Source organism: Vulpes lagopus, chromosome 4, assembly GCF_018345385.1.
Source record: "Vulpes lagopus strain Blue_001 chromosome 4, ASM1834538v1, whole genome shotgun sequence".
NCBI classification, from domain to species: Eukaryota; Metazoa; Chordata; class Mammalia; order Carnivora; family Canidae; genus Vulpes; species Vulpes lagopus.
This window is the reverse complement of record NC_054827.1, coordinates 122,811,870-122,824,467: the sequence shown is the minus strand read 5'-3', so window position 1 is coordinate 122,824,467 and position 12,598 is coordinate 122,811,870. Positions and strand designations below refer to the sequence as shown.

Below are 12,598 nucleotides of genomic sequence, written 5' to 3'. Positions count from 1 at the left end.
GATCTGTGTGGGGCTGGCCTCTCAGTTAAGATGTTATTTGGTTCTAATTATCAGATAATGAACTCGGGAAATTTAATTTTTAATATTTGTATGTCAAAAGTCCATTGTGCTTTGCCTAGAGACTTTAAATTAAAAGTTAACACGGGTTCAACACCAGTCCCAGAATGTGCTCTGGAGGGCTGAGGCCCCCAAAGCCCCTACTGCGCACTGGTTTGCAGCAGAAACGACCTCCCCAGGCTCCTACAGGGCTGCATGAGGCCAAGGGTGCACGTGAGGTCAGGTGAGGCCGGCAAGGGTCAGGGCCCCAGGAGGCCAGCCCCCTGCACCCCCCGTGCCCCCCATGCCCCCTGTCCCTCAGTGATGAGTCACACACAGCCACAGCTGCAAGTGTCCCCACCCAAGCCCACAGCCACTGCTCCACAGCCCGCAGCTCCAGAGCTGGCCCACCTGGAGGCACCTCTGCCCTGGTCACAAGGTCACCTGGAGTTGCAGTGGAGGGCGGTGCAGGCTGGGCATGGGTGGTGGCCCCATGATGGACGGCCAGCAGCCCTCCCTGCTGGACCCTGTGCGGGTCTCCCCGCCCTGGTCTGCAGTGAAAAATGACAGCCAGGCACCCTGTTCATCACCAGGTTGTCGTACCCAAGGGGTGGGGCTGGGAGTCTGTGCCTGAGCAATCTCTCAGCAGCCCCTCCGGCACCAGCCGTGTTGGGCTCGGCCCTACACAGGGCAGGGACGTTCCATCTGTCTGTGGTCCCAGTAGCCAGGGGACTGCACCCAAAACCTAGAGCATCAGAACCACGACGTCTTTTTCATCCAAAACCTGCACCACGGGTGGTGCCCAGTGAGTGCTGGTCCCTGCTCCTCTTGCTGCCACGGAGTGGCTGGAGGCTGTGCCCAGAGTCCTGGAGGCCCCTTCGCACAGTGCTGGGGGTGGCTGCTGGGCCAGGGCCTCAAGTCACAAGCGTACTCTCTTCATTCAGCGGGCAGGAGTGGGCTTCCTCCTGGTAGGCAGCCCCTCCCCATCCTCCCAGCGCCCCTCCCCCACTGCACCTCCCCCTCCAGCTGAGCTCTGCCCTCCACTGCCCTGCTGCTCTACTCAGGGGACTCTGGGAGCAGGTGCTTGGCCCACGTCCTTGCAGTAGATGCCTGAAGTCAGTTTTCAAACGGGCTTGGAGCCCCTGAAAGTGGGGGTCCCTGTGCACAGCCCCCTACCCCTGCACACCCCCCTGACTGTCCTGCCAGCAGAGAGACTGGTTCTGGCTGTCTGCCCTGACAGCAATCTGGCTGGCCCCCACCCACCCCATGCCTTTTGTAACCTAGAAGTATGATGTCCCCACTTTCTTTCTTTTTTTTTTTTTTTTTTTTAAGATTTCATTTATTTATTCATGACAGAGAGAGACAGAGAGGCAGAGACACAAGCAGGTTCCTTGCAGGGAGCCCGACATGGGACTAGATCCCAGGACTCCAGGATCACACCCCAGGCGGAAGGTGGTGCTAAACCACTGGGCCACTCGGGCTGTCCAATGTCCCCACTTTCAGCCCTGTTTTCAAATGTATGTTTCAACACAGACTTCTCTAATCACTGAAGTCAAGAGCAAAAGCATTACTCTTATCGTTTTGACTAAGAGGCAGCCACGCTGCTAGATGACCAGGAGGCCCTGGGCTGACCTTCAGGTTGCCCTTCCTGCTCACACACTTGTAGGTCATGCAGATCTTGTAGTTCTTTGTGGCCCCATGGATGGGAAGATTTTCTCCCTCTCAGTGTGGAAACCAGTACTAAGATCCCCCCACCTGCACCAGCATCTGGAAGCTCTGTGCAGCCCACCTGCGGCCCCGCCCATGGGTGACCACCTGCTCCCTGCCCGTTGCAGAATGCTGCCAGCCCTAAGACCCCAGGCCAGGTGTGACCCAGCCAAACCAGGGCCGAGTAGCCCCTCCCTCAGCCCGAGAGGACCAGAGCCCCTTCCTCTTATATATTTTAAATATTTTCTCTACTTATTTGATGGAGGGAAAGAACACAAGCAGAGGGAGCAGCAGAGGGAGAGGGAGAAGCAGATGCCCACTGAGCAGGGAGCCCTGCATGGGGCTCAATCCCGGGACCTGAGCTCAATCATGACCTGAGCCGAAGGCAGACGCTTCACCAATGGAGCCCCCAGGTGCCCCTAGTTACTCCTTTTCAACATCAATAAATCTTCATGTGAAATCTCCTTGTGTGACCCTGTGGGGTGTCTATCTCCCGGTTGGACTCAGACTACACCCTCTTCATGTTTGTTTTCATGGTTCTTTATTCTGGTGACATACACATACCATACAACTTAGCATCTTGACCCTGTGTATGTGTATAGTTCAGTGACATTCAAGTACACTCACATTGTCGTAAGCCATTGCCATCCATCCCTAGAATCTGAAACTGTCCCCATCAAACACTAACCCCACTCCCCTCCCCCAGCCATCTTTATCGTTCCTATCTCTATGAATCTGAGTACGAGTAGAATGGCACAGTATTTGTCTTTATGCAACTGACTCATTTCACTGAACATTGTGTCCTCAAGATTCATCCATATGGTGGCGGGTGGAAGGATTTCCTGCTTTTTAAGACTGAATAACATTCCATTGCATGAATGGATTGCCTTTTGCTTACCATTCATCCATTCATGAACACTTGGTTTGCTTCTGCAGTTTAACTGTTGTGAATAATGCTGCTATGAACATGGGGGTGTGGGCATCCCTTCAATCCTTGGTTTCAATTCTTCTGGACATACCCAGATGTGGAATAGCTGGGTTGTATGGTAATTCTCTGTTTAATTTTGTGAGGATCCTCCATACTGTTTCCACAGTGGCTACACCAGTTTGCACTCCCACCAACAGTGCGCAGGGTTCATTTCCCCACATCTTCGCCAACATGTGGTATTTTGGTGTTTTGTTTTGTTAGATAATAGCCATCCTAATGGCTGGTGGTATCTGATTGTAGTTTTGATTTGCATTTCTCCAATGCTTAGTCGTGTGAGCATCTTTTCATGGCTTCTTGGTCATCTGTAGACAGTCCTTGAAGAAATGCCTGTTCAAGTGTTATGGTCATTTTTAATCAGGCTGTTTGTGTTTTTTGTTGTGGAGTTTTAGGAGTTCTCTATATATTCTGGATATTAGTCTCTTATCAGGTAAATGATTTGCAAATCTTTTCTCTTGCTCTGCCAACTGCCTCTCCACTCTGTGGGTTGTGTCCTTTGATGTACACAAGATTTTTTATTTTGATTAAGTCCAATGTATCTATTTTTTCTTGTATATGCTTTTGATGTTGTATCAAAGAAATCATTGCCAAATCCAAAGTCATGAAGTTTTCCCCCTATGTTTACCTCTGACAGTTTTATAGTTTAGCTCTTGCTTTAGGTTTTTTTTTTATCTATTTTGAGGTTTTTTTGTGTGTATGGTGTAAGATAGGGTAGGGCTCTGATGTCATTCTTTTGCATGGGGATGTGCAGTTTCCCCAACACTGTTTGTTGGAAGATGGTCTTTTCCTTTTCCCTAGCTAAAAGTCATTTGACCATATGAGGGTTTATATCTAGGCTCCCTATTACATTCCTTCTGTATGTCTCTACACCAGAACCATACTATTTTGATAGTGTAGCTTTGTAGTCAGTTTTGAATTTAGGAACTCTGAATCTTCCTGCCTTGTTCTTCCTTCTCAAGATTGTTTTGACTATTGAGAGTCCATATAAATTTTAGGATGGATTTTTCTATTTCTACCAAATGCCTTGTTGAGATTTTGATAGAGACTGCACTTTATCTGCAGATTGCTTTTGGTAATATTATCATCTTAACAATATTGCATCTGCCAATCCATGAACATGGGATGTCTTTCCAATATGTCTTTGTTAATTTCTTTCAGCAGTGCTTTGTTATTTCCAAAGTATAAAACTTTCACTTCCTTGGTTAAGTTTATTCCTAAGTATTTTATTCATGTTGATGTTATTATAAATGAGATTGTTTTCTTAATTTCTTTTTTGGATTCTTTGTTGATGTATTAAAATCTTCATGACTTTTCACATGCTTTAAAATCTAGTTTCATACACATGCAGAAAAGCACATAGAATGTGAATTTACCACCCAATTTTCACAAAATGAAATTTGTGTGTCCCCCTCCAGGTCAAGAAAAAACAATATCACCAGCCCACCTGGGCCACCCCCAAAGCATTTCTGTTCTCTCCTCATAGGTACCCAGTAGCCTCATTTTTTTGATTGTCCTAAATTGTTTATTAGGTAAGAATTTTACAAACATTATTTATATTAGCAGTAATGGTGGAGCTGGAGAGTATTGCATCTTCCCCATGCTGCATGGCAAGAACCACCAATAGTGGTGGAACTCATGGCCTGTAGATGTCAGCCCTTGCATCTCCCTGTGCTTGTTTGTGACTGGTTTGGCGATCCACTGGGTGTCAAGATTTCTTTGATGGCTTTATGGAATGGATCAATGAGGATTACCTCAAAGATTCTTCACCAACCCAGTAAGCATTCAAGACTCTCAGAGCCACACGGTGGCATCCAGCTCCCTCCTCTGCAACAGACTGTAGATTTTGGTCAAGCTTAAACTGGTTAACCCAATGATGGATAGGTTTGCTGTAAGTAGCACCCTTAGGAACCAGGTGTTTGCAACAAACATGAATCCAATATATGACATAACCTTGCTTGGTCTTGTACCCCAGTCTGTGTGCTCTATTGGGCCAGGTTGGGCAGGGGCCTTGTGAAGCCCAGAGAGCTGGTGGTACTGCCAACAGTGCATCCTGAGAAGAAAGAGCATTACATTGAACTGCTTTTTCCTCCATAGCTCCTAGGTGTACTTGTAAGCATCCATCTTGGCTTACTTTGAGCTGATGGCTGCCACTGGAAGGAAGGGCCCATATCCTGATTCCTAACTCCACAAATTCATTTTGCCTGTTTGGAATTTCACATAGAAGAATCATGCAGTGAGTGTCTTTTTGTGTCTGGCTGCTTTGATCAACATTGTGTTCAGGAAACTCATTCATGGTGCTCTATGTAGCAGTAGGCTATTCATCTCATTTGTAGAATATTTCATTGTGTGGATATACAACATTCCACTGTTGGTGGCCATCTGGGTATTTGCTAGTTTGGTGCTGTTCCAAATAGCACTGCTAGTAACATTCTTGTACATATCTTTTGGTGAACATATGTGTGTGTTTCTGTTGGGGGTTGCACCTGAGGGGGGAATTTCGAGGAGTGCCATATGTTTAGCTTTTGTGGATATTGCCAAATCATTTTCCAGCATGCCTATACCAATTCACACAGCGACTAGCCGTGTGTGGGAATCCTGGCTCCCCCCAGGTGGTGACTGGAGCCAGCTCACAGAGGCTCACAAGAGCTCCTTGCACACATCTTTCTCAGCTCTGCCCATAGCAACATGAAGCAGCACCTTGCCATCAGCCACGTGAGAATTATTTACATCACTGAAATTAGCTAGCACTGCAAGTCAGGGCTCCCTCCACTCTGGAAAGGAGTTGTTGAACATTGACCAGCATGTCTCTGCTCCAATCCTTGCACTAGTGTTTCCTGTCTTTCTGTGCAGCCACCCGAAGAGTGTGTAGTGCTATCTCATGAGGCTTTAATATACCATTCCCACTTACAGATGACCCATTGAGCACTTTTTGTGGGTTTATTGGTCATCATGTCTACTTTTGTGAAGTGCTTATTCAAGTTTTCTCGTAGGCTTGTAACAATTTTTTATGTGTTGGATTATACAGCTATTTGATGATGACATGTGTCCAAATATCTTCTCCTGCAGTCTGAGTGGTATTTTTGATGAATAAAAGCTTTGAATTTCTAAAAATTGTTTACAATTAGTACATTATATTGCACTATTTAAGAGACATTTTCTTATCCTGAGACCATGAAGATTTTTTTGCATGGGGTCAATTTTAGCTTTTTCCATATAGATATCAGTTTATGGAGGACCCAGGACCTATTGAAAAATATCATTAAAAATATGACTAGTTTTAAGTATTTTTATTATTATTAATTTCACCTGGGATGAAAAATTTGCTTCCTCTCTGTCATATATATATATATATTTTTTTCCCCCTCCTTCTCTGAGTCATTTGAGAGTAAGTTGCAGACATGTTGTCCTTCTAAATACTTCAGTGGTTCTTCCTAAAAATAAGGACATTCTCTTAACCACAATATAATCATCAAAGTCAGGAAATTAACATAATAAAATATCATCTAACCTACAGATATTCAAATCTGGTCACTTGCCTCACTAACGTTCATTATGTGTGGGTGTGTTTATATATACATGCACACACACAGCTGCTAGACCGTGTACCACGGGGCCCGGAGGCCACTCCACCCCAGCAGCACCGGGCACCCCCGGCACTCAGACTGTGGGCTTTAAACCCTGCCTGGGAGCTGGAGAAGGGGCAGCTTCCAGGGCTCAACAGGAAAGTCAAAGAAAAGTAAGAAGCCATAAACAGCTACAACAGTGAATGAGGACTCTTTCAGTTTACAAAAAATCGTGATTAGCAACAAAAAGTCAGGGAGCCCTGTTTTGAGGGGTTCCTGGTCCTCAGGCACTCGAGTCCCACAACTATGTTTTGTGTTGCCCTTGCCATGTGCGTCCTGGACCTGGATGTTGCTGTCAGGCAGGGCTGTGGTCCTGAGTCCTCACGCCGCTGACCATCCCTTTCCTCCCTTGAGAATGCCAGCTCCTGCCCTTGCTCCTTCTGTGTTGGGTTGTTTGTCTCTGCAGAGGTGTGGGGTGCCTGCTCTCCCACAGGTCTCCATGAAGAGCCCACCTCACCATGGCTTGGGGTCTGTGTCCTCGGTGGTTACTGCTTCTGAGATCTTATTTAAGAAATGGGGGGTGCCTGGTTGGCTTAGTCGGTTAAGCGTCTGGCTTTGGTTTTGCCTCAGCTCATGATCTCAGGGTTGTGAGATCAAGCCCCAATTCAAGTTGGGCTCCTTGTTCCGCCGAAAGTGTGCTTTTTCCCTCTGCCTCGCTCCGCCTCCCCCAAATCACATGTTCACCGTCTCTCTGTCTCTCTAAAAATAAATGAATAAATCTTTAAAAAAAAAAAAAGATGGAAGAAATCCTTTACTCCCTCTGGGCCACAGAGATCATCTCCCACATTTTCTTCTTTGATTCATATGAATATGACTCTGTGCTTTTCTCCCTGGCCTTAAAATCAACAAGTACAGCCGCTGTCAATTGCGGTAATTCCTGGGAGGAAGTCAAGATGCCCCACACACTGCCTGTGGGTAGGAGGAAGGCACAGGTCGCTCCCATGACTGGTGAAAGCCCAATTTCCTGGGGGAGAAGCAGGAAGTGGACCCAGGAGCCATTGGCTGCCTCTGTGTCAGGGTCCAAGTCCTGTTGTCCTCCAGGGGCCCCACCTAGCACAGAGGGGACCGAGGAGACCACAACCCTGGGGCCCCTGCAGGGTGTATCTGTGTCAGCCCAGACCCCACCCCCATCTCTGCTAAGTTTTGGGTAACAGGAAGCCCCACACTAGCTATTTGTAATTCTCCTCAGGGAGATTTGAGCCCAGCGAGTCAGATGGTGGGAAACGAAGTAGAGGAGCCTTGGATGTGGCTGGGGTGTTGGAAAGTTCAGGCAGGGCCAGGAGCAAGCTGGGGCACTTGCTGTCTCTCCCACCTGCACCACCTTCCCCCTCACCCCCCACCTGGTGACCTTGCTGCTTCACACTGCTCCGTGGAGCAGAGGGGAGGACCCCCTGGACATCAGCAGCAGCAGGCTGGTCCCTCCTTGTGGGGCAGAGGGGCGGTGGCAGCTGAGCAATGGGCAGGATGGGGCTCTGAGGGCCAGAGGGAGTCAGAGGAGAAAGCCATGAGCTGAGGGAGTAGGAACCAAGGTCCGAGGCAGGGCCAGGACCTTGGCAGGGGCTGCCCCCAGCTAGTGGGGTATAAGCCAACTCTGGTATGTGCTTAGTGATGGAGGCCCTGGTGACCCCTAGCTTCCCAGGGAAGCCCCATTCACGCCACCCTTTCTATCCATGGGATCCCACCACCCAGGTCCAGCCTGTGGCCTTTGTCTGAGTTGGGTTCTTGGCCAGGCCCCATGCTGACTCCCTGGGGGAACCACCCTGTGTCTCATGTGGCCTCCCCAACCTGCATGCCCCCCACTCCGGCTCTGAGGTCCCTGCTGTCCCCTGGTCATTGGCACAAGCCTCTGTGTCCCCACTGGAGGGACCAGGTTCTCCTACACAGAGATGCTCTCAGGAAAGCTTCATCCCACACCCACGGGTGAGGAACCCAGAGCAGGAGACGGGGGCAGGGTTCTGGCCCCCCATTCCATGGTGCAGTGACCCTGTATTCCATTTGGCCCCCAACATCAAGCTACCTGCCCACAGTGGGTCATGGAGTGGACAGGTGGCAGGGGTCTCTAGGCACGGCTGAGTGGCCTGTCAGGGGCGTTGGCACCTGCAGAAGCAAGTGCACTGGCAGCCTGCTCATCCCAGAAGTTTCCTTGCCTCCTGGGCAGGCTTGTTTCATGTTGAGGGGTCTCGGCAAAGGCTCTTTGTCATCAGAGTGGCGGTGGCAGAAGGAAGAAGATTCCTGCCTGCCCCAGGGCACCAACAAGACCCAGCAAGTGCTCTCGCCTGGAAGCCACATGCCTTCAAGCTCATAGTCATGCTCTTAATTGCAGCCAATACCCAGAAAAACAGTCGGTCCTGTCCGGTTGTCTACTGGGACAAGACTAGTGGGAAGGATTATGCAAATGTGGTGTGGGCCAGGCTCTGCGGGCAGGTGCCCCAAATTATCCACCAGCCGCTCCCCCAATTAACAGGCGGCAGCCAGTACAATCCTCCTAAATCACCAGGGCCGCGGCGGCCAGCCCCCTGGCTGCATAAATCACGTTCTCATTGCCACCACGTCCAGGCGGCGGCTCTTCCGTGAGGACCGGTGTCACCGTCCCCTAAACTCCGAGGCTGGTGATTGATGCCACCTGCTCTGCACATGCCGAAGCCACCATCTGCTCACAGGGAAGCATAAACTTTGAATGCACGCGTCCTGCTGATTTTAACTGGGCTAATTTATTGCTCACGAGCGGAGGAGCGCAGTTTGCGGCGAGCTCTCCAGCCACCCGGGAGCCTGCGGCCCAGCCCTCGTGCCTGTGATCGCGGCTCGATAAGGTCCGCGTCAACCACAACCGCACACAGTAGCACTGTCGCCAGCCCCCCAGAGGCACCGGGGAAGAGAGCCCCGGCAAAGCACCTCCTATGGGGGGATTTATTTCTGAATTAAACACTCCCAGCCCCAACGGAGGCCTATTCATTTCCACAATCAGCTTTCTTCCCAGTTGTAAACAGACTCTTTCTAAAACTTGTGCATGATTTTAATTACAGATAAGTTTCTCTTTAAAGGACGGGCATTCATGCCTGGGTTGCTAAGCTGAATTCGATACATCTCTATGTTCCGGGTGTCCGGCTGATGCACAGGCCCTGAGAGCCATACACCTGGCTGGTGCCCGGACAGCTCCTGGGCTCGCAATACTTCTTGGCCCAGAGGCACTAGGGACCCACCAGCCCCACTGCCTTGTGGTAACCCAATAGTGCAAGCCTCATGGGCCAAGGTGCCCAACTTTCCAGAATGTGCCAGAATGTGCCTCACTCGGTGGGCAAGGATGGGGGTGAGCAGCCGAGACCCTGCCCCCAGCAGAGGAGGCTTCAGGCCCCACAAACAGCCCAGCTGGGGACTGGGACAATTGCGGATAGCTAGCCCTTCAAGGCCAGCACAGGAGTCAGCTCTGGACTATCTCCTCCAAGAAGGCTCCCAGACAGCCTTTCCAGCTCCTCCTGGGGGTCCCCACTGCTTTTGGCTGAGCCTCCCACCTCAGTCGTATCCCTGGACTGTCCTGTCCCTGCCTCTGGGTGGGGTTTCTGCTCCACAGCAGAGGCTGCCGAGGGCCCCCTGTAGAGCCCCAGGCTAGGCACGAAGCCACGTGCAGAGGAAGACATTTGACAAAAGGATGGACTGTTCTTGGTGTTGGGAGGCACGTGTGCCAGGAGGCCTCTCAGAACCTCCACCAGGGAGCCCTGGATATGAGGACTCGGCCAGTCTGGAGGGGGAGGTGGTACGAGTCTGCATAGTGCTGTGGGTATGAACCCAACACTTATGAGCCAGCTACACAGGCACCTGGAGGTCCCACTGAGGCAGGACAGGAAAGCTTCAACACCTGCATGGTCCTGAAGCATGAGCGTGTATGTGCAGGGGCACACATGTTCACATGTGCTCCAGTGTGGGGACGTGTTTGCATATGCTCTTTACATGCATGTGCAAGTGTGTACATGTGTGAGCATGTGCACAGAGCTGGAGGCCACCAGGGGGTGGGTGGCTTTGCTGTGAGCTCCTCTGGCTGGAAGAAATATCCTTTTGTTTGTGGGGAAAGATGACCTCCTCCTGAGGTCCTGGGCCTGGGGGCCTGCTGTGGCCAGACCTGGTGACTTTGCAGCGGTGAATGAAACTGCCAGACCTGGCTCTGTATCACTGTGGCTTCACCTGCCCTAACTTAAAATCCCATCACAATCACCTTCTACAACATGCTCTGGCCTCGGGATCAACAGATGAGGAGGGCTAAGTACCAGTTACCATCTGGCCCAGATTGTCAGGGGGCAGCTGCCCAGGCCAAGGCCTCTCCTGGCACTGCCCGGTCATACCTGCCCTGCCAGGCCACAGAGACCCCCTGGGGTGGAGGCGCAGTGAAGGCCTATTCACTTGCCTGTGAACTTTGGGACCCCTGCCAGCGAGCCCCAGGGACCTCTACCATCCCGGGTTTGCTCACCTGCAGCCTTACAGAGAGCACATAGGGTCCTGCCAAGGTCATGAACAGGAGGACCGCTGCAAACCCTGGCACCTCTCCTCCTGAGGCTTCCTGCCCCTGATGGGACCCTCGGGGTCGGGGAAGCCTGCTGCTGCACCCCCAGGCTCAATGCATATCCACACCTGCTCAGGGCAGACAAGCTGGGCTCACTTCTCAAGAGCCAGCTTGGGTATGGGTGGTTTCAGCATCTCCTGGGGGCTCAGAGTGTGGCAAGGCATCCAGTTGAGGCAGCTAAGAGATAGCTTGGCTTTTGCTGCAAACACTATGAAATGCCATTTCTCCTGTTTCCAAGGCCTGGCCTCATCAGTGGACAGGGACACTGGGAGACAGGTCTCTCTTACAGAACCAAGCTTACTCTGACCACGTGGCCCAGTCGTCACACGCCTTGGTGTTCACCCAAATTAACAAAATCCCTACATCCACACAGACTCCTGCACGCAGATGTTTATAGCAGTTTTGTTCGTAATTGCCAAACCTGAAAACAACCAGTATGTCCTCCAGCAAGTGAGCGGATAAACTAAGTGTGCTCCGCCCAGACAATGGAGTATTACTCATGCTAACGAGAAACAAGCTATCGAGCCGTGAAAAGACACAGAGGAACCTGAAGAGTGTATCCCTAAGGGAAAGAAGCCCTCTGATTCCAGCCATGGGACCTTCTGGAAAAGGCAGACCTGTGGGGACAGTGACAGGGTCAGCAGTGGTCGGGGCTGGGGCGGGGGGCGGGGTAAACAGGTGGAAGACAGGAGCTTTGGGGGCCTTGATGCCACACCGTGGGATACTGCGGGAGTGGGCACCTGTCAGGATGCGCTCACCCAAACCCACAGAGTGTGCACCCCCAGGGGGTGACCCTGACACTGTCTGTGGCCTCAGGGTGATGACGCATCTCCATCACAGATGCCCCACTCTGGTGCGGTGTGGGTTGGGGGGGATGGGGACATATGGGAAACCTCTGCACCTCCCTTTCAGTGTTGCCCTCACCCTAAACCTGCTCTAAAAAATTAAGTTTATTCATTTAAAAATGCAAACAATTGTTATGAAATGGCGATTTTCTTCCATTTCGGAAGCCCGGCCTCATCACGGGGCGACAGTGGCTCAGGTATGGGTGCTCCCCACGCCCCTTGGAGGCCCACATCCGCAGGCAGCCTGACCCCGTCCCTGCTGGCAGGGTCTTGGAACCGCACGTGTAAAGCTGTGGTGCCAGCGGATCCTAAAGCAGGAAGCTGGCAGGAGGCTAATGTCTACTGCAGAGAGAGCAAAAATGGTGCAGCCAGCCCTACTAGGGTGCTTGGGTCCCAACAGCAGAAGACCTCAGGCCCACCGCGTGTACACATGTGTGTACCCCGATATGCACAGCCCACCTGCAGGCCTGCCTTGTGTTCTTGGATGCACCCCAGCTGCAGGTGTGAGCCTGGGGCAGTGCACTCTGGAGAGCCCAGGGAGCCACACCCCTGATGCCCAAGACAGTACACCAGGGTGTGCCATAGTTCCTTCTTCCTCCCTGAGCCTCAGGGTCTGAGGTATAGCCTCCAACCAGAAGCCCCAGGGCAGCCCCACCATGTGCATCCTGCCCCAGAGGCCGTCAAGAGGATGACAGCCTGGCCCCAGCCATCCACTCTGCCCCCAGACTTCTGACACCTGCTTCCATAGCCCTCTAGGACTCATTGGGGTCAGCAGTCTTTGCGAGGCCCAGACCAGAAAGGGGCTGATCATTCAGTCCACAAGTGGGGAGCCCCAGGCCTGGTCATACGG

General features: G+C 51.4%; 1 pseudogene; it reads right to left on the bottom strand.

The window, feature by feature from the left end:
- Positions 1-4,284: 4,284 nt before the first annotated feature.
- On the bottom strand, positions 4,285-4,849 carry LOC121488862 (annotated as a pseudogene).
- Positions 4,850-12,598: the final 7,749 nt, after the last annotated feature.